General features: G+C 33.2%; 1 pseudogene; it reads left to right on the top strand.

Annotated features, from left to right (window-relative positions):
• The first annotated feature begins 22,501 nt into the window (after positions 1-22,501).
• On the top strand, positions 22,502-23,538 carry LOC107138935 (annotated as a pseudogene).
• Positions 23,539-24,008: the final 470 nt, after the last annotated feature.

Here is a 24,008-nt window from a genome sequence, read left to right as displayed (position 1 = left end):
AAGATCATTAAAATTTAAAAATTCATTTCATAAGCAAATTATATCACTGGTGATTCTATAACTATAAAAAATATTAAAAATATATTCTTGAAATTTAGATTCAATCACATTTTTCACAGCAGATTTTAAATATTAGTGACCAAGTTAATTTGGATTCTTGAGATGGAATATTTAATTATTATGAAAAGAAAACAACATCTTAAAAATATATTCCAACTTTGACCTAAAAAAGGAAATAATTCAAATAAATAAATTCAAATAAAATAATTTAAATAAATAATTAAAAGGTTGAAGGAAAAGTTTATTTGAGGGCCCACAGTTTCAGAGGTCTTAGTTCATAGAAGGTTGGCTCCATTTCTCAGAGTTCGAGGTGAGTCAGAACAACATGGCAGAAGAGTGTGGCAGAGGGAAGTAGCATACACAATGATCAGAAAGCAGAGCGAACTGCACTTGCCATATAAAAATAGATACCCCAAATCCATGCACTAATTTTCACTCCCTCCTGCCACACCCTACCACTTCAGTTACCACTCAGTCAATCCCTGTCAGGGGATGAGTTTACTGATTGTGTTAAGACTATTAAAATCCAATTATTTCTCCTCTTAACCTTCTTGCATTGTCTCATATGTGAGACTTTGGGGGACACCTCACATCCAAACCATAACAGTTACCTAAGTAAACTGCATTGGCTTAATCATACATTGTTGTATATCATGGGTTAATATGAGTTCCCCATGTTGATGTCTTAACACCTCATAAGTCAAAATGTAAATGTGTTTGGAGATTAAATTTTTAAAGAGCAATTTAGGTCAAATGAGGTTTGTAGAGCTTACCCTAATGTAAAGGATGGGTGCTCTTACAATGACGCAGAGATTGACACACCTAGGGTGGATACACAGGGGAAAGACAATGTGAAGAAACCAGCAGGCCCTCTGTAAGCCACAAAGAGTTCTCTGAAGAAATCAATCCTGTTGGCTGTGACTTTCAATCACCAGAACTGTGAGAAAGTGTGAGATACACTGTTATGATAGCCTTTCAAACTAATACATATTATAAAAGCCTCTATCTTTAACTCTGATTGTGATTAATATAGAAGATATAACCCCAGTTAGGGTTTCTTGAATTGATTAAATGATTTATCACATTTCTGGTTGCTCTCACATTCGGTACCTGATTGGTGTATTAAAATAATGAAGTGGTTTTTTTTCGTTTTCTTTTTTTTTTTTTTAATACTAACTCTCTATAACTCCATGTTTATATCATGGCCATCATTGTCTACTGAAACACATAAACTGCATGACATTGCTTATATTGCTAAAGTCACTTTGTGTTTTAAACTGATTTCTTGTGTTTCTAAGTGTTTAATTGCAACTGATTTCTTGGGTTTCTAAGCGCTTAATTGCAATATTTAATTGAATATTTAATTGAATTTAATTTTAAATAGTGAATAAAACAGATTGAGAAAAAATATTTGTCAGTGTATCATGAGTTATAAATTATATATTAAAGATTGTATTAGTTAAATTTAAGAGAGAAAGCTCTGATTCTGATGTCCTAGTAAAGAATGACTTCATGAATAATGTGAAATATAAGCTTGAAATGTTGTTTACAAGTAGCTGGTTAACTTACTAAAAGGCAAATACATATTGAAGACATGGAATTTGCTTTCAGAGAACATACATTGCATTAATGATTTAATATAGTATTGTGAATGCAACAATAGAGAAAAACAGGATAATACAAATAAACAAAGCACAAGAAATCTGTATTTGGATAAGTGATTCAGGTTAAAATCTTGGCAGTACTACTTGGTAATTTGTGCTGTCTCCTCTTTTTATTCTTAATTAATCTAGAAACAGTTTTATCAATTTTTCAGGCTTTTTGAAAGACCAAGTATTTGTTTCATTATATTATTTATCTAATATCTAGTACAAGGTTTTTACTCCTGATTATTATTTTTCCTTCCAATTACTTCATTTTAATTTTCCTTTATTTTCAAGGTTCTTATGATGGACTATTTATTACTGATTTTCAAATATTGTTGTTTTCAGATACAAATACTTAAAGTTACAAATTTCCTTTATCTTCACCTAGAAAAATTTGTTGTGCTTCTATTATCAAATTTAAAATTTTTATTTTTTTTACCCATAGGTACTTTAAAATTTATTGCTTAATTTTTAAATATTAATTTTTATATAATTATAAATTTATATATTGTCTCTATTGTAATCAAAGAACATTAACCTAGTATTATTATTTTAATTTATACATTGCTTGAAGCTTGTTTCATGGTAGAGCAAAAGGTCTATGAAAATTGTCATGTGTCCTTGAAAATAATATGTGTTCTGCTACATTTTTGCAATGCAGGTTTTATAAATAGTATTAAAATATAGATAATGTTGTTGAACTCTTCCTAATGCTTAATAGTTTTTTTCTTCTACTTGTTCTTCAGAAACTAAAAGAACAAATTAATATGGTTGACTACAACTTTGTCTTTATCCTTGTTACTGCTAACACAGCAAATATAAAAATCAGTGTTTTCTTTCTGCATTTTGAACCCGTTTTCAAGTGCACAAACACAGAGGATGCTTTTCTCTTCCTATGTCTTGATCTTTCCATCATTGAATCTGTTTCTTCTTCTTTAGCTATATTCCTTTCGAGATGTTTAGGACATCACATATGACTAAAGTCATACATTCACTCTAGCTTTTGTTTTTAATTATTTTTCTATCCTTTTATATTTAACCTATCTAATTTTATTTTAAAAATGAATTAAATATTTTTAATGCCATCACTGACTTTACACCAATTGTTTCTTTCTTTGTTCTTTCATTTATTTATTATTTGTGGTGCTTAGTACTGAACTCAAGACCTTACACATGCTAGCTAAGCATTTTAACATTGACCTACATCTTCAGACCTGTTTTGATTTTCCCATATTTTTTGTTCTCTTTATTTCCTTCTTTTGATCAGTTAAGCTTTATTTTAGATTCCTAGCTTCTTCTTTTTACTCACTGTAAATGAGTAAAAATGCCGTTTTCTATTGCAATGCAATGCCTTTTTCTGTTGCAAGCTCTAGGAAATATGTATCCTTAGCACAACTTTCTTTGATTAATATTTCAATTATAATCTATTCACTTAAACCACTTAAAATTGCTTGAACAGTACAATTTCATTTATTACTTATGTTCTTTGTGCTAGTTTGTTTATATATTTTTCTACATTTTATAAACTTCACAATAAATTACAATTATTTAAATTTTGAGTAATTAATTGTATTTAAATAACTCAAAAATTTATAAAAACCATTTTTTATATCCACTCACTTGTTATTAATAGTGTTCTATAATATTCTGTGTAGTTTTGAGTTTTCTTATTTATCTTTATTCAACAACTTTAAAATTTTTCTGGATATTTTTTGGTATTCTTTTGCTGATGGTAGATAAATCCTCCTAGATATCATTTCACCTAATTATTTCCTTATTCAAATTTAATTTTGAATTGTTTTGTAACATAGAATACAAGATGTCATTTTCTCAGTCATACAAATATAAGATCTCATGTCTTCTGGCTTGCATTATTTCTAATTAAAAGTCAGCAGTGACTCTTAACTCACTTATTTTCTTAATATTTTCTATTTTTTTCATGTCTTTTTTTTAAACAGCTTTGTTTAAGGGTTTTTCTTTTCCCTACGTTAGTGTTTAGTTTTAATTCCATTTTCTGTTAGTTTTCAATAATTTTACTAAAGACTATGTAACTATGATTCTTTTGCATCTGTGAAGTCTGCTTAGAGTTTGTATATTTTCTGTGTTCTATCATTTGAAATTTTTATAGTAAATTTTAGGATGACTCTTTGGACATTATATAATCCATTTTATGTTACAATAACAAATGTCTGACATTGTATAATTTATAAAGACAACAAAGTTTAGCCTCTACACTCCTGGAAGCCCAAAGCCCAAGATTGCATAGCCACATCTGATAAAGGCTTTGGATTGCTTCTTAAGATGGTGAAGAAATGGAAAAGCAAGTGAATACATACAGAAGAGAGAAAATATAATGCACTTGTTTTATTTTATGATAATCTGCTCTTGCAGTAACTCCTTCAATTCCAAGAGAGCAATAAATCACTTGCTCCCATTAGAATTAATCCCATTTCTCAGAGAGGGGGAAGGGGAGGAATCAATCCCTTAATGGAAACGATTCTTAATGGCCCTATCACCACTCAACACCATTAACTTGGAATCAAATTTTGGAGGGTGTGAACCATAGTAGTAACATTTTTTCTTTTCTCCAGTCTTGTTCTTATCTTGTTCTGGGTTAAATTCCATTTGAATTTCATTGCTTAATATTCCACCAGGATAGATACTGAGTCTCATTACTATTTTGAGGCTTTTATTTCTCTGTATATTTCATTTTGAAACGTTTATTGTTCTCTTTTCATGTTCTCTATTCTTATGTTTGCTCACATATCAATCCCATGAATTTTGAAATTTCATATATCACGTATTTGATCCTTTCCTGATATTTTCTGTTTCTATCTGTGCAGATATTTGTCCCCATTTGCATTAAAAAATTCAGTGATTTTTTTATTACTATGTGTCACATAGTGAAAATAATTCTTTGTAAATTTGTAAAGAATAAAAAACCACAGAGGAGTTATTTCAATTGTCATCTATCAAGAGTGGGTCTTCTTCCCACAAAGTTACAATCAAGGAGTTGCTAGAGTATATTCACATCTGGAGGGTGTACCAGGGAAAGTATTATCTTTCAAGATCCTTCAGGTTGTTGGAAAAATTAATTTCTCTGACATATATGAATAAAGGTTCTGAATTTTTACTGGTCTTCAGTTGAAGGTCATATTCAGTTATGTGAAATTGCCTATGGTTCTATGACATGTTTTTCTCAATAAGCAGTTTAAAATATTGACACTTTATTATTATAGAAATATTAATATGTTCTTCTAAATGACTTAATAAAATGGAATAATATGTTCTTTTAGAACACATTTATAGAACACATTTTATTAAGTCAGACCTACACATAAAATTATTTGATCAACTCAAAGTCACATTATTTAAGAAATTTAATTGCATCTGCATAATTTCTTCATCTTTGCCATATAACATAATCTAGCCTATATATTGACTTTCATCATGTTTATATGACTTATCTATACTTAAGGAAAATGATTATATCAATATACAAATCAGTATTTGTATTAGGTAGAAGAGCCTTCTAGAAATTCTATCATATTTACACTAAAGTTCTGGGCTGACAATTCTATCATTTGTGTGATTACTGATTTTATTTTTATTAACTGTGTTTTAAAATAATTATATGTCATATTTTCCCCTTTATTTAGATGTTCATTAGTTTTTACTTTATGTTGACAATTATGAGTTATAAAGTGATAAATTTTGAATTTATGGAGTTTTCCTTGAAATATCATTAATGTTTTTTGGCAACCAGTTGGTGGTTTATGAGCCTGGTTTTATCCAGTATTGCTTTTAGATTTCACTGGGGTGAGTGTAGAGTATTACTGGATGATATTAATGGATAAGCTGTGTTTCTGGCACGGTATTTAAAGTATCTTCACTCTCGCTTACCATAGCCAACATTTCTCTATATTATACAACCTCCAGAATCCTTGGTCTAAAATTTTGTGCACCCTTTAAATTTATATATTGAAATCTGGTCACAAATGTCTAGTACGAGGTGGAGCCCTTGGGAATTAATTAGATGTTGAAAGTGAAACCTTCATGAGTACTATTTTCAATAAGGCCCTATAGAGTTGCCTTATACAAAGATGGGACACAGCTACAAAGCACTATCTACCTATAAGGAAGCAGATGCTCACTAATCATCAAATGGGCTTGTGTCTTGATTTTGAGTTTTGCCATCTCTGAACTTTGAGAAACAAATTTCCCTTGTGTATTGGCTACTCGGCTTATGATATTTTTTTTTATAGCAGGCAAGAGGACTGAGACTGGGTTTTCTGAGAGCTGCTGTCTTCTAGGCCTTGACAAAATCTCACTCCAATATACACAGTATTTGCTCAAATATTCTATAACGAATTCCTTTGTATGTAATCCCTGCTATTTGACATTTTACCTCATAAATTAAAGCTGCACAATATTGATACTGAATTTCAGTTTCAGTTTCCTCTGCCTGTGAATGCTTTGTTTTCTGTTTGGATTCTGCAATACTGATTTAGAGAGTTCATCAAGTGAATATGGAACTTATTTTCTTTGTTCATGTTTACTTAAGGATCCTATGATTGACAATATTTAGCCTTCTACTGCCCAATGCCACAAAAAAGATGTTCCGTATATATCATCCAGTTTTATACTTGACGTCAAACAAGGAGTTTTATTCTTATTCCTTCAGGACTGGAAATTTCATACTTATTCCTAAATGCCTATAAAAACAATAAGGAAGTAGCCTATTGAAAGCTTTCTAAGAATTGATTAGATTCTGTTTAATATAAGTGGCTTTAAGGATATAAAAAGATGAAAGTTTTGGAATAAATGAATAAATAAAAATGATGTTCTTGCCGATTTAGTTCCTAGAGGTACTGCGGGAGAGGAAAAAGCCACATTATTTCAACCTTTCTGCTATTATTCATGAAGTGGGCCTACATAAGACAGGAATTATTAAAGGAAGGGGCAAGATTAGATGTAAGAAAAAACATTTTAAGAAAAGTAGAGATAAAAAATATTTTAAAAGAATAAAGGGTGGACAACTCAAAATGAACACATGGAGAAACCAGTATAAAGAATTGGAATAACATTATGATTGTTTTCTTCTTTTATTAAATATGCTCAAAATGACAACTTGTTTCATATCCTAGAAAATATAATAAACACATTAAGTGCTTCCCAGTCCCTTCCTAAAACTATGAATTTAATTGTTTTCAATTATAAACATTTTTAATCTGTTACTATAACAACATCTATTATAGCTATTGTTAGAAGTGAACATGTCTGCTACATTAATTTTTAAAATTTATTCTTCTATAAATTTGTTAGACTGAATTTTTAAAACTAAATATTTAGTGACTATAATATAAGAACTTAGAAATATTTCAATTAAAAAAAGATGCATGTGAAGAGTAATAAAGATAGATGGCATAACTACATGAATATAAAACAAAGTGTTCTTTAGGGCAATCTGTGACTAAAATATAGAGAAATATATCTTAACAAAAAGGACTAATCTAAATCTATGCAATATTATAGAGAGAGTCTTTCACTGCATATTAATATATAGATACAATGAAATTTCATTCCATACCTGACCAGAGTGTATATGTGTATATATGTGTATTTATGTGTCCATAAATTGTGAAGCTAATTTAAAATATATTTGAAAATCAATAACCACAGAGATGATTTTAAATAAGAGCAAAGCTTGAGGGCTTCATGACCACATTTCAAGAATTATTATAATGCTATAGTAATTAAATCAGAGGGAAACTTATGAGTGAGTGGGACAGATTAGATAATCAAGAAAACCCTCAGATATAAGGTTTATGATTTATAGTAAAAGGGGTTCACTGAAACTTTGAGACACATTGCACTTTAGTGATTGCTTTGTATTTGTAGATTTTTGTAAAAAACTAAAACTTCACCCTATGTCACACCATACACATACAGAATCATATTTTGTATGGATACTAACAATCAACCTTCTAGAAGGTATTATAGAAAAATATTTTTATGACATTGGATAGACAAAAACTATTTAAACTTGATATATAAAGCATTAATCATAAAGGAAAGCCTGGTTCCTTATACTTTATCATAGATATTCCCACGAGAATAAATGTAAGCTACAGTGTAAATGATAGTTTTAATACATTTATCTGACAAATTATTCACATGTATGACTTTTCATAAAATAAATAAAAAAGCAAACCAGTCTATTTGACGGAGGCATTTAAAAATGCATAAAGAAAAGAGAACATTCTAATTGCAATAAGTATATGAATAAGCTTTTGCAAGGAAAAAATAAAGCTAAAATTTCAGCAAAATATAGGAATAATTAATGATTTTGTTCTATGACTACGGTGAAAGACTGACCATAGCCATGTATTGGCAATGGCTGGAGCTAGTACTCTCATATTCCCATATAGTCATGGGAATATTATGTAGACTCCTGTATCATATGATTTACAGAGCTGTACCTAAGGTCTCCAAAACTCAGCAGTATGTTGCCAGTAGCAAACAATGTGCACATATATTCACCATAGACTCTTTGGTACATATGTATTTGGTATACACATATATTCCTCATATGAAAAAGAAATTAATAGGAAGAATATAATAATAGCAAATAAGTAAGAAAAATCCAGGTGTATGTCCATCAAGAGTAGAAGAATTAAATGTTAGCACAATGAAACAGCATACAGAAAAGAAAAATAATTAATTTTACAAACAACAGCATGAGTAAGTTTTATGGATAAGTTATTGAGCAAAAGGAAGAATATATAGAATAAGATCTGCCCTACTATTTCATTAATATAGCATTCAAAAAGAAGAAAAGTAGACTACAGAGATGGAAGTCAAAATAATGTTAATTTTGTGGCGTTTTAATTGGAATGAAGTTGAAGAATCTTCTGGATGTATTATATTTCAATATAAGATATAATCATGTAATCAAATTTATGTTTATTTTTAAAATATTTGTTTATTTAATAAATATTTACCCATATTTATAAAGTGTGAAGATTATATAGTCATATTCATATTCATTCTAATTTGTATTTTAAGCAATGTACAGTACACAAAATTTTAGAAAGTATTATGTAGTATACAGAACCAAAAGGAATTTATGTTAATAAGAATAATTAATAAAATTATTTGGCTTATTTCCAAAAATAATAATGAAACATGCCACAAAAATTGAACCCACTAATGTACACATACATTTGAATACCATTCTTCCAAATCTTGAAGACAATATTAATCAAGGTGATTGGGAGGACCAAAATTTATGATCAGGTTGAAAGCTCTGTTTCTCTAGATCACTGGTTTAAATGCACCTAATATGCTAATAAAGAAAGTTCATTAAATTTCAATGGCTGTTTGGTGTTTTATGTAGAATGACATGATGGCCTCAATTGACACCATAAAAAGTCATGTCTCTTATTTAATTTACAAGAATAACTTTCCAGCCTATCTCCTTAAAGGCCAAAGAGGAAATGGGGATCAAGGTAGTAAATCTCTCCTGCCCTTATATTTCGCCTTCTCTACCTGACATATTATGTAAGGTAGCAAAATGGTGCTAGAATAGAAAACTAGCATTTAAATAATCAGTTACTTCATTCTACCATTTTTCTTTAGGCAGAAGGTGATTTTTTTCTTTTCCTTAAACATGTTATATTTATTAAAAATAATGATATTGAAAACCAAAAGTATGATTCCACATTATAATCACATACAAATAATCAGCAGCTTTCAGAAGCATTAACTCTTAGTCAACTGTCCCTCTTCATGTCTCCATGTGAAGGAACTACCTCTGGCGTGACATCCAGGTTTTAGGACTACTGCATTTTTCCCAGGGAATTCAATTGAAGGGTATGGATCAGCAACTTCTGTGCCTGTGCTCAAGCCCTTGTAACCAGCAGAGAAGATATGGTTTTGTTCTGTCTCTTGCAAATTGTTGTAAGTGTGGCATAACATCCTCTGCTTTTGTTAGGAAGGTTTTGGGGAGAAATTGAATTAGCACAAATACATAAGCTCATTTCACTTCCTCTACACCATATTCTTTGTACACTTTTGCCAATAGAAAAGATATTTTGATCTGTCTATCTGACACATGTATATCTTAATGTTTCTACTTGTTTAAATGGACAAGGGATATTTATGTGGAGGCCCTCAATGCAGATGATGCTGGAATTCTATGATTTGGGGACCTAATTATTTTTATCTTTACATGAGGAGAAGTGTCAGTTTCCAGTTTTGAAGATTTAGCCTTATTTATGCAATGAGAGACATTGAAGGGCCCAAAGCATGAGCCTCAATTCTCTGCTTGAAATCACTAACACATTACAAGACACCCCAAAATTGTCCAAATCAGGGCACTTTCTGTTCCTCCAGGATAGGAGTAATCACACCAAGAGCTTACATTTCTCTCTTGGTGATTCTAAAAATATTGGATACAGGATGCCCTGGGTTGGATGTTTCTCGCTCTGAAAGTTTATGTTGTCTTCCCTTGCATACCTTCTAGAAGAAATTAGCTTGACTGACATCAAGCATGTTACAGGTAAGAGGATCAAAATGAAAGAAATCTTCTCATATATGGAAAATGGAGTAAATTAAAATTGACGAATTATAAAACAAGCAATGTTCTAAGAGGTCATAGACTATTATTTGTCACTTCCCTCCAAAGTCAGTTTTACACAATTCTAGAAAAAGTGTCTGGGAGTTCCATTTTAAACTCAATTCTGAAATGGTTTAGTCAAAAAATCAAGCACCATTTCAAGAGTGTTTTTGTTGTGGAAACGATTACAAAGTAGCCACTCTTCCTGTATTTTATAAAACTCTCAACTTCTGCTATTTAAATTACTTAGCTAATTAGGTCTCTAATGAACAGGTGTGTAAACACACTCATTTTTTTTAACCTTAAAAATAATTTCCAACACTCCTGGGTGCTGTTAAAAATATAGCTAATAAAAAAATGCTTAAGCTTTGTGAGGGTGATGCAGTTAATCAGAGATCTCTAGAGAAATCTGCTGGATAGAAACACTGAACTGCAAGCTGATGTGAAAATATTGTAATCTCAATGTGTTTGAATAGAGAATTTAATTCCTTAACTTAAAAGTAGGTAAGTGGTACTTGTATCATTACATTAGTCACATTAATCATCAAGTTTTCATACAGAGAAATATAGTTAAGCACAGCAGCTGGTTAAATCGTTAAGAATAATGACTTGCATAACATTATGAGACTGTGAAATAAATTTTCTATTAAAACATATGATGAATTCTATGCATCAACATATCAACTTTGTTCCACAGAGGAAACATGAGATACAAAACTTCATGTACAGCCATCCAACTTTTCTTTCGTTCTTACTGCACCACCATTCCATTGCAGAAACACATTTGATCATTCTTGTTAGGACACAATCATTTATAACAGCCCAGCATATAGTCCTGTAACTTTAACACGCAAGTACCAGTTTGAAAAAAAAAAAAAAATATATATATATATATGGCTGGGCATCAGTATTCTTATTTCAATAATGTCTGAGTGGAAGTGAAAAGGTGTGCTCAGCCTTTGTCAAAACCTCTCCAAACACATACAAGGTATGTAGACACAGACAATTTTGGAATCAATAGATAATTGTATATTTTAATTATGATAACCTATTATACCTCTACAGGACACCCATAACAACTTAAGATGAGAAATTTCATAGTTATTCTATAAGATTTTATAGGTTTTTATAGGTATCCTATATATAGGACCATGGGACATAGTGAATTAAGTGTCCCCAAACATAGAATTAGAACATAGATTTTGAATAATTTTAATAGGACTAGAATATCAGATAATAATAAACAGGGGAGGAGTCTGTCAAGTCAGATATCAAAAACTCAGGGGAGTTCAAGGAAGGCATGTGGCGTCAAAAGTGCTCATTCCTGAAAACCCAAAAGGGAAAGTGGTTAAAAAAATTGAAAATATTTCCCCTTGTTCACAATGATTTTACCACTATTTTCTCTTTAAACAGAAAAATTCTCCAAGTGGAATCTACTTCACTAGAAATTGGAGGGATAGCTCAGTTAACTGCCTGGTGTAACATGGAGTGTCACTCTCAGGTAGGTTCTATGCCTCCAGAATTCAAAGATTGAGATCCATGGTCAAGTGGAGGGTAGAGTAATAAGATTTATTTAAAGCAGAAAGACTCTTATAGCACAGGTGGGGTCCCAAGGGAGGGGAACCCACTGGCTGCTCTTTACCTGGATGTTCTAAAAGGCTTATCTAGTGTCCCAGCATAGGTGATCAGTGGGACTATGGTAATGAGGGATAGTAACATGGACCAATCAAGCTCTGAGTTCAATTAAGATCTGAGTTCAATAAGCCAATTAGAAGTACATGATTTCAATTTACATAATTAAGAGTATGAATTCAACCTTGTGAATTTGCATGTCTACAGGGGAGAAGAAGCACTTGAGGTAAGGGTAGATTCAGTGGTGGGCCATTGCTGGGGGTAAGGATAATGGTTACTCAGGGATATCTGTTGTGGTTGAAGCTGAAGGAATAGTAACAGGTGTTAAGAAGCCCTTGTGGTAGAAGTCCTCAGGAGAAGCATCCAACAGGTTGTTCTCCAGACCTGTTGTCTCCTTTTGGGTTAGCATGATGCTGTCCTCCCCTCCTGTCCTTCTCTAAGACCCTTATCCTGTCTGCCTATGGGAGATCTACCTTTCCTCCTCAATCCCTCACTAGCCCATTGTGCCTGCAAAGCTAAAGGGCTAAAAATGGGATAGAAGTTGGGGCAAGTCAGGGGCAGAGGAAACCCTAAAGTGAGTATGTTCTGCGTTTGGTAGAGCTGTCATTTTGAATGATGTTAGAGCTTAATTGTATTAATGTCCCAATAAGTCTCTTATCCTTCCAACTCCTTGGAACCTCATATATTGTCTTCCCCACTTACTTTAGCAAATGGTCTATTGACAAACAATACAAACAGAGGCTTGAAAGAGGACCTTTATGTTTCTGCTTATCCTCTGGCTTCTCTGGCTTCACTCCTTGTCCAGGATATTGGCCAATGAAAGACGTATGATCTAGTCAACCACATTACCAGACAGTTCAGATGAGAGCCAGACTCATGAGTGAGCCTGGAGATCAGAACCAGCCAGTTAAGCCCAGCCTAAATCACCCTTCTTTAGATTTATGCATTGAAATAAAACTTATTGCTTTATGTCACTAAGACTTGGGTGCTTTGTTATTTAGCATACTTATGAAAGAGAGAGTTGATGATGTTTTGTATCATAAATTAGGAATTCCACCCACTGATAAGTATCCGAATAACCTGGAAAATGTTTTTCAGAAAGTGGTGAGATCCCTGTCGGACCTATTAACAAAGGTGCTGGAGGGAATGTGATATGGATAAGGGTTACTGTTCTCACAAAAGATTAAGACTTTCAATTTAAGCATATTCTGGAAAAGAATATTTCAAGAATGATTAAAGATTTTTTTCACTTTCTTCATCTGCCAATAATGAGAAACAATTAAGCTTTATATTATGACTTAATTATCCTAAGGGCCATAATTTATTGTCCTAATCTGTGGATTCTAGTTATGTGGGCCATAGCCTAAAATATCAGAGGACTGTAATAGACTTAAAATACATTTTTGGAACAATGCCACCTGGCAACACATGGAATAGTCATTTCCATCTTCTTGATAAAGGTAAAAAGAGGATATAGACTCATTTAATTTCAATATGGTCTTCAAGGCTCTCAGAAGTTCTTTTTCTGCAGAAACAAGCTAGTGAACCAAAACCCAAGCAATGTCTACCCAAGCCAGAGGGGTATCATCTTTATCATCAATGTTCCTATTTCTCCATTGTAATAATGGAATTCCATATCAGGTTTTGCTATTGTTTCATTTGTTGCTTTTCTCTCCCTGTTGTTTCATTTCCTTGGAGATCATCACTTGGCTGACTCTTCATTATCTTGAACTCCTAGTTGCCTTCCTTGATCTTTCTATAAAGCAATTATGTACAGTGAATCAAAATGCATTCTGCTGTCATATATGCCTAATTAAAATAAATAAATCAATTTAAAAAAAGAAATTCCGACCTCACCCTCCCCAAATAGTCAACTGCCACTTTGTATTTTACTTCCTTCACAGTTATTAGCATTGATGGGGTGATTATACTTGTGATATACCACATATGGTCAAATATATATAGATACTGAAATACTAGAAAAGCCTGTTTCATTATTACTAATTAACAAGTCTCATGTGTACAAGTCTTAATTATCAGTTAAATTACCAGAAGCTGAAGTATTAAAGTTAAGTCGATTTTACAAAACTCATCAGTGGAACTCATGTTTCCCCTGTACTTGTATATTCTTAATTCTTCCTGTGCAATATTCTTAGTCTGATGGGGGGTAAAGTGTTTAAGGTATTAGGCAAGGTGGATTAGGAGTCAAAATGATGTAGATATGCCCAAATGCTCCAGATATTTTTCTTGAAGGCTCTAGTTGTTATTAAAATACTGTTATTGAAATATTTAAACTATAGCTGGGCAGAGTGGTGCATACCCATAATCACAGGAAATTAGGAGGCGGAGGCTGGAGGATTGCAAGTTAAAGGTCAGCCTGGGCATCATAGCAAGGCCCTAAGAAATTTGGCAAGACCATGTCTCAAAATAAAAAGGAAAAGGCCTGGGAATGTAGCTATGTGGTAAATCATGCCTGGGTTCAGTACCTAGTACAAAAAACCCAAAATCTGTTGGAGTCAGAATGGAGTGATAGAGTGATGGAGTGATGGACAGTGGCACTGTAGTGGCTGTCAGGACAGCTGAGCACTCATTTTGGCTCTAGTGTTGGTCAACCATAGTATTATTCAGAAATTCATTTAACTTCCATTTCCCTATCTGCAAGATAATAGAAGAACTAGTTTATCTCAAACAAGTCTGCATCCTATTAATGCTTTCCCCAACACTTGGCCTTCTTGCACACTTTCTGGCAATTAATTTTTTGTTGGCTCTAACAACAGTGCACTCCTTTATTGAGGGCAGCAGCAGGAGGTGGTTGCTGCTGGGTTTTGGAGTCAGACAGACTTGTGTTTGAATTCCAGCTTTGCCCTTCCTGGCCAAGGGATCTTGGCCAATTTTCTTAACAATGCCAAACTTTAGTTCACTCAACGGTAAAATGATGATAGTAATGTCTTTCTCATAGAGTTCTGAGGATAAATGACTTGACATGGAAAATGCATCACAACATTATATTCAGTCCTCAATGATTGCTATTTTTTTTTACTTTGGTTCTATTTATTTATTTTTTATCTCTATAAATTTATCACTCTGTTTTCATCAGCATTTTTCTTATATTTCTTATATTCATCCCTAATTACAAATTCATCCCTAGTTACATTTCCCTAGTTTAGTTATATACTCCTCAGTGGGGATAAGGTCTTCAGTGATCAGGTGTCATGACTATTCCTATAACTCCGCTGATCACTTGTAAATAAGTATTGCTGTGGTAAACCTCTCATTTGAACTAGAATCGTAAAATTTAATGGCCTTTAGTCATCACCTCATACTGTCCAGCTCATTCCCTAAATCTATGACAGATAACATAAAACTCCACAAAGCTTGCTCTCATTCTTTTATTTCCTGTTTTAGCTTGATGCTGGCACCATCCTCCACAAAATAGAAACTTCAAAATCACCATTAACTTTCTCATGTTTCTCTTTCTCCCATATGCCATAAATTACCATTGACTCTTCTAGTTCCTTACTGTTACTTTATTCATTCACTTTCCTTCTATTTGAGCAATTTAATTCATCTTATTTACCAATGTTAATGCTTTCAAGTGTAAGTTATAAGGAATAAAAATCAAATAAGCTGAAAACCCAAGTAAAAATAGGAAAAAAATATTTTTAGAAAAAAATTTATAAATTAACATGAAATTTTAAGCACTGGGTTTTGCTTCCTGCACTTATAAATCTAGACATATGAAATTAGCTTTTTCCCTTTTATACTTTGTTCTTTTTTGATTTACTTCATAGGTAGACCTTCCCAGTATAGTAGCAAAACTGTTGGTAGCAACATAGAACCACAAGAAATGTGTAAAAAGGGTCCCAAACATTAAGCATTCTACTCAAAGTAGATTTAATAAAATAACCAAAAGTATTCTGATTATCTGGCTTATTTCTCACTTTTGCCTATATTCTAGAGAATGAAAAATAAAACATGTTAGCAAAGAAGTCTGCTGTACCAGATTTGAAAGGAAGAGCCAAATAAGAGCCTCATTGCTTATATCCATCCAAATTATTAGGACTACAATCCGTTCTTCCTGTAGAGGAGGGAGTTAGTCCAGGAGTGTTATTCTATTAGAGGTTCTTCCACCTGAAAATGAAGTCAACTTATAGGACATCCAACTCCCCCCTTCCCCCAACAACACCAAAAAGAAAAAGAACGAAACCCACTAAATCTAATATATATTATGAAATTCCTCTTTTGAAAATTATTCCACAGCCTCTAAATTTCAGTTGAAGATAAAAACAGCCTTTTCAATGCATGACATCCATTCAACCAACAACAATGATACCATGATCAGCAGCTCCAGTAATGGAAACCCACTCTCACTGTATTATGGTTTGGATATGAGGTTTTTCCCAAAAGCTCTTGTTTGAGACAATGCAGGAGAGTTCAAAGGTGAAATGATTGTTTAACTTAATCAGTGTATCAATCCACTTAAATGGATTAACTGAGTGGTAACCCTGAGCAAGTAGGGTGTGGCTAGAGGAGATGGATCAGTGGGAGTGTGCCTGTCAGGTTTATATTTGGTCCCTTGTGAGCACAGCTGTCTCTCTTTGTTTTCTGTTTTTCATTTCCTGAGCGTCTTTCCTCCATGACACCCTTCAGCCCTGATGTTCTGCCTTATCTCAGATCCGGAGCAATAAAGTCAGCCATCCATGGATTGACACCTCGGAAGCCATGAACCCCAAATAAACTTTTCCTCCACTAAAATTGTTCTTATGAAATCTGTTGCTCACAGCCACAAAAATCCTGACTAAATCAAATTGTGAACCCAAGCTCCAGTCCTATAGCTGTGTATCCTTGATAAAAGAAGAGTTCCTACTCCTGGAATGTTAAGGGGACATCTAAAGCACATAAATTGCTGCCTACCACATAGGAAGAGCACATTAATGCATTGTATTTTACCAGTCTAACAAATGCTATCTAATTTCCACTCAGCTCTAAAGTCTTGAGTTAGCTGAACTTTTCTTAATGCAATAAAAGATTATCTCTCATCTATGTGTTGCTGCTTATTGACATTTTCATGGAAGTTGAATATCAAATATCATGTGTCAATGAAGAAATATTATCATAAAACTACTTGGAATTTTCAAAAGCTTATCTAATTGTTTTTATAATTACTTATTTCTGCCTCCCACACACTTTGTATTCTGAAACACACGGATGCCAAATACAATGTTAACATGACCTGAGGCAGAAACTGGGATGAAGAAGTGAGATCTGAATTGGATCAACAAATGATATATATGAGCTGAAATACTGGCAATAAACTTCTAGAAGACAGAAACGTTTTTATTAACTTATCGCATGTGTGTAGATGATCAACCATGTTTTTTTTTAATGAATGTAATTAAAGATCAAGTATAAACACAATAGACTTTTAAATACTATACAAGTACAATGTGAAATTATCAACATAGTATATTTCCAAATAGATGACAACTCTCAAAAATAGTTATTTGGAAAGTTTATATCAGCATGAATGTTTAAAATTTAACTGCACTGTTTTTCAAATTGAATAAAATATTATTTATCTTATCTAAAATATTGATTCAGAATTTTCTTAAATGAATCATGCTAATTTTTGTGGAAAGTATTTTATGTTTACATAAAATCATTTTTGTATAAAATTATTTTATTCCTGTGACCATGACAAAAATTTCTTTCTTTTTATGAATATACAAAAGTCATCATTTCATGAGTTTTAAAGTAACTAACATGTTATTATGACATACTGTTTTAGATACAAAACTTATTTTTCTTATTTTCAATATCTAGCCTAAAAATATCATCCGTTTTGCAACCTTCCAAAGTCAATATGCTAAATGTATTTTTTGTTCTTTCATTTAAATTCTAGCCATAAAATCTTTTTCTTAAACTTGCTATAACAGCAATTTTAGGTGTAAAATATTAATGTAACTGAAAATGAAACACATATTGTTTATTAATAAACCTACATGTGTAGGCAACATTTGCATAACATAATTTAAAATCAAAAACTATCTTGAATTGATATTCTTATTGAATAATAAAAAAGTTCAATAGTCAAAAAAGGCATATATGTATGGGGTTGAGAGGCTATAAAAGATAAACCGAAATAGATATAAAGCATTAATATCATTCAATAATATCAAGTTGAATTTTATTTAAAATATATATCAAATCTGTAGAGAGTGGCCAAAAATGAGTGAGTTTGTCTTTATATATATGTGTGGTGTGTATGTGTCATAGTCACCATGGGCAATCATTTTCTTTACTTTCCTTTTTTTTTCTATTTTGCTCTATTTTTGAAATTTTACTCTTGATTTCTGCCAAATCTTGAGATTTGTGAAATGTTGGTGAACTAATTTGGAAATTCTGAAAAAAAAAAAATGACCAAAGAGAAGAAACTAGAATATAGTCTTTGAGAACAAGAGTGATTTTCAGTTCACCTCCTTGGTAATAAACTGTAGTATTTGAGATCCAGATCAGATGAGGATGTGAAATGCACAGTGGCTGATTCATTTAAGTGAATAATCTACCTGCTTATGCTTCCAGAACAGCTGGACCAAGTTTTATTCATAGGTGATGACATTAAAACACAACAGTTAACAACTTTGAGTTTTTACTATGGATTAAAAGCTGGTAGCTGCGTAGATTGGTGATTTCCTGTAATCCCAGTAACTTGGGAGACTGAGTTAAGAAGATCACAAATTCCAGCTAGCCTCAGCAACTTAGGGACACCATGGCTCAAAAGAGAAAGTGAAGAAGATTGGGGATGTAACTCAGTAGCAGAACATCCCTGTGTTCAATACTCTGTACTGGAAAATAAATAAATAATAAAAACAGAGTATCTGTTAATCTCTTAATCACCACAACAAATTATTATAACCTTAATTTGTCCTCCAAAATTTACTTATTAAAGCCTTGATTCCTAGTGTGATTATATTAGAAGATAGGACTTAAAGGTAATTAAAGTCAAATGAGGCCTGAAGGGTGGGCTCTAATCTGATAGGTCTGATGTTCACATACAAAGAGAAAGCTCATCAGGATTCATGCATGGAAAAGCGATGTGAGGGTACAGTGATAAGGTAGCCTTTTCTTTTACAATTCAGAAGAGAGGACTCAGCTGATATAACCCTGCTAACACCTTGATTTTGGCCATCTAGCTCCAGCAGTGCAAAAATGGATTTCTATCGTGTAAGCCACCCAGTCCCTGGTACTCTATTTTGGCATAATGAGTTGACTCATGCAAATACCAGGAACAGATGCTATTATTACCCACATTTTACTCTCCAGGAAAGTAAACCTGTGAGAAGTGAAGTAATTTTGTTATGGGCTATTCAAGAGATGGCAAGGCATGCCTTGAAGCCAATTCGCTTCATTCTCAGGACTATGATTTTATTTGCTTTACAACCTGTCTAATATAGATAGATATGTACAGTGGCATATTTTTAATTTCTTTGCCAACTTTAATATATAAAAGTTTATTTTTCTCACATAATTTTTGGTCATTATATAAAAATCAGATGAATCAGAAAGTAACTTGTCTTTCTTTAACTCTAAATATAGTAAGCATTAGTCATCTGTTAAATTCTGTAAAAACACATCAGTGAGACTTATCATGAACCAGCTAGTTAATGTTGGTAATGCAGTTTACAATTAGCAGGTCAAAAAGCTCTTAATATATTATCAAATATTTTTCATTAAAAATATTTGAGCTTCAGTGAGTATTAATTTATTCCACTGATATTCTTCATTTGCTCCTGTTAAGAAAGACTTATATATTTCAGAAGTACATATTTCATAAGATGTGGAAATATCAGCCTTGAGAAAACTTTAGCAAATGAAAGTGTCTTACAGTAACTACAATTTATTTGCCCAATTCAACATTAATGAAATAGAGTAGTTTATCAATGAGGCCATTTACCAATAATGCAAAATCATTAAGTGGTTTTCAAATGTTTCTTATTTGCAGTGATCATTTTTAATAAAAAAGCAAAAAAAGGTAAATTCAGATATGCCTAGGAATATGTAATAAACACTCCATTGTTTTTCTACCAAATGACTGTAGATATATTCAAATACACTCAACTGACAAACTTTCAATTATTGATGACATATATTACATTCTACACTTGTGCCTTCACGGAAACAAATATTAGGAAACTCCCTTAAGGTCTTTTGATGCTAAAGGTATCATTTCTTCACAGTAGATATTTATAAAACTTATTCCTTAAGATCATGCAATTCAAATTATGTCTCATGTTTGTCATCAGTAACTTCTTTGAGTGCTCTCATTTCCTAAAATTGGATAAAGATAAACCACTGTCTTCATCCCTACTTCCATTTTCCAGGAACTGAATATTAAATAATAGAAAAATTTTAAATGATGGGTACAAAATAAATACTGAAATTATAAGATTTCTAAACTGCCATAATATTGTCAAATTCGCAGACTCTCATTGCTACCTTGCTTTAAATAAAGAGGAACTTCAGCACCCACTTCCTTTCTTTTCTCATTTTTAAGAACATGTATCTATGTTTACTCTTCTGTATTATCAAGCGGTAGGGCAAGAATCACTTTTTAATTTTTCTGGGAAGCTATTATTGAAACATAACAGGGTTCTTTTTTTTTTTTTTACATTTTACCAAGTGTTTTCAGGGATCAAAATCAGTTTTGAGAAGCTTGGAGGAGGCTTGAGGAAAGGACAAGTGTCAAATCTGCAGCCTACTTCGTCCATATGTCAGATTCAGACACCTCTGTATGTCTTGTAGCATGCTTCAGAAGACTCTTGTAATAAACCCCTGAGGAGCATCTGGGAGAGAGTTCATCATAAAGGAAGAGTTGGGCAGTCAAGCTTGGCTTAGTAAAAAAGCTTTCATTATCAGCTAACAGAAGCAATTCTGAGTACAGCATGATGTTCATCACTCGTATTTGTCTTTGAGCCTAACCACCCATGAACTTCTGTCTGAGTCCTATTAGAGAAACAGAGGCACAAGGGAAAAAATGGAATGGGCTATTTTTCAATTAACACTTTGTATGAGACTGTGATATCGGCTCCTTTGATACATGTCTGTAAATGGCAGAATAAAAGTTTGTCCCTGCTTGTGTCAATAATGCAATGTAGATATGATGCTGAAAATGCTCAGAACACCATTACCTCAGACCACCTCAGAGACTCTGGCAGTCATATCCAAAGGGACACCGTATTATCTAGAATCAGTGGTTTACCCATGTGAACCACAAACAACCTACAAATTGTTACTAAAAAAGAGGAGAGTAATGGTGGTGCGCTTGCATGCAGCAGCCAACGGGTCTTGCTTTGAATAGGAAGGTAGCACATTTTCTCATTAAGGAAATGCTTTATGAAGGCTACTTTTATGTGTCAACTTACTAACTGCTAGTGCCCAGATATTGGTCAGACATTACTCTGGCTATTTTTGTAACACATTAGCATTTAAGACAGTAGACTTTGAACAAAGTAGATTATCCTCCATAATGTGAATAGATTTCATTCAATTAGTTGAAAATTGAATAAAACAAAGCCTGAATTCCCTGAGTAAGAATGAATTCTGCCAGAAGACTGAATTCAAATATTTCCACTGCAACTCTTCACTGTGTCTTCCCTCTGCTTTTATCTTACAAATTCTAGTGGCTTTAATGTGTTTATAACTCTTCTGCAGATATTCAGCTTATCCAGCTTCCACAGTCACATGATTCAATTCCTTAAAATAAATTTCACACTATGTGAATACGTGAACAGATGTAGCCAAAGGCATAGATATAAAAACGCAGATATATACACATCTTATTGATTTTTTTTAAGGATATTGACTAAGTCACTTTGCTGGATATGGCAGGGAGAATAATGGCCCACCTAAGATGTCCTCCTTCCAGAATCTATGTACATGGCAAAAGAGACATTGCAGATGTGATTAAGTACTCTATATTTCCAAGATAGACCCAATGGAATCATGGGATTCTAATAAGTAAAAGAGGGAGTCAGAAGAATTATAGTCAGAAAATGACACCTGATGACTGGCTGTTGGGGATGGAGCAATGCATTTGATAAAGGTAAGCCAGGAGCCAATGAATATGGGTAACCCCAAGAAGCCGGAAAGGCTAGGAAATGAATTCCTGCCTGGAGCCTGTATAAGGGGAGCAGCATTGCTGAATCTTGACTTTTAACACCATGGAGTTAATATTACTTTTAATCTCTTGAAGGTTAGCTAATACATTTTTGTTGTTTCAAACCACCAAGTTTGTGGGAGTTTCCTTAGTAATGGAAACTTCATGGAGTAGAAATGGGGGAATAGCAGATTCGGACAGTGTCCTGCAAAAAGAAAAGGGAGGGCAGTAGCAGGAGCGCTGAGTCTGTGCTGTCAGTGGTATTGTTTCTGGAGCAGAGGCAGTTCTCACTACAGTTCTAGGATGAATCCAGTTTGTGTTCTTCCACAGAGATCTCTCTCATCTTGCTTGGCTGCTGGAAATCAAGATGAAACAACTGAGTCGGCGATGGAGAGAGAACAGAAACAGTTCTGTAAACTCTTTATTGGAGGCTTATTACACTTTGAAACCACAGAAGAAAGTTTAAGAAATTTCTACCAGCAATGGGGAAAACTTAAAACATAACCAGACTATGTGGTTGTGAGGGATCCTGCAAGCTAAATATCAAGAGGATTTGGTATTGTGACTTTCTCATCTGTGGCTGAGGTTGATGCTCCCATGGCTGGAAGACCTCACTCAATTGATGGAAGAGTGGTTCAACCAGAGGAGCTGTAGAAAGAGAGGAGTCTGGAAATCAGGGACTCCTTTGACAGTGAAGAAGCTGTTAGAGGAATTAAAGAAGACACAGAGGAACATCACCTTAGACATTACTTTGAAGAATATAGAAAAATCGATATCATTGAGATAATTCTTGATAGACATTCTGGTAAGAAAAGAGGCTTTGACTTTGTTACTTTTAATGACCTTAATCCTGGGGACAAAATTGTATTGCAAAAATACCACACCATTAATGGTCATAAAGCAAAAGTAAGAAAGGATTTGTCTAGACAAGAAATGCAAGAAGTCCAAATTTCCAGGAGTGGAAGAGGAGGCAACTTTAGTTTGGGAGATTACCATGTGGCATGTGGTGGTAGAAATTTTGGACCAAGACCACAAAATAACTTTAGAGGAGGATCTGATGAATATCAAGGTGGAATTGGATTTGGGGGTAGCTATAATGGGTATGGAGGAGGACCTAGAAGTGACAATTTTGAAGGTAGCTCTGGTTATGGAGGAAAATAAAGATATGGTGGTGGAGGATTCAGATATGGCAACTAGGGTGGGGGCTACAAAGGTGTTTTTGACAACTATAAAGGAGAAAATTATGGAAGTGGAAATTATAATGATTTTGGAAATTATAATCGGCAACCTTTTAACTATGGTCCAATGAAGAGTGGAAACTTTGGTGGTAGCAGGAACATGGGGGGGGACCATATAGTGGAGGGAGTTATAGTTCAGAAGTCACTGAAGGAAGTCTGGCTTATGATGGGAGGAGCCTATACTGAGCTTCACCCTATTTTCCTTGTGCTTTGCAGTATAAATAGGAGAGAAGAGCATTCAGAGGTAACAGAACAGCTTCAGGTTATGAGGTTATGGAAATAAAAATGTTAAGGAAACTCTTATCTCAGTCATGCATAAATATGCAGTGATATGGTGGAAGACACCAGAGCAGATGCAGAGAGCCATTTTGTGAATGGATTGGCTAATATCATTACCTCACTGTGGAGGAAGGATTGTTTAAAAAAATGCCTTTGAAAGAGTTTCTTAGCTTTTTTTAAGCATTTTTTTAAATTTATATATGACAGGAGAATGCATTACAATTCTTATTACATATATAGAGCACATTTTTTCATATCTCTGGTTGTATACATAGTACTTTGGATAGTAATGATCATCACATTCCACCATCATTAATTACCCCATGCCCCCTCCCTTCCCTTCCAACCTCTCTACCCTAACTAAAGTTTGTCTATTT

This window comes from Marmota marmota, unplaced genomic scaffold (genome assembly GCF_001458135.2).
Source record: "Marmota marmota marmota unplaced genomic scaffold, marMar, whole genome shotgun sequence".
Lineage (NCBI taxonomy): Eukaryota > Metazoa > Chordata > Mammalia > Rodentia > Sciuridae > Marmota > Marmota marmota.
The sequence above is the reverse complement of the archived record's forward strand: the minus strand, read 5'-3'. Positions and strand labels throughout refer to the sequence as shown.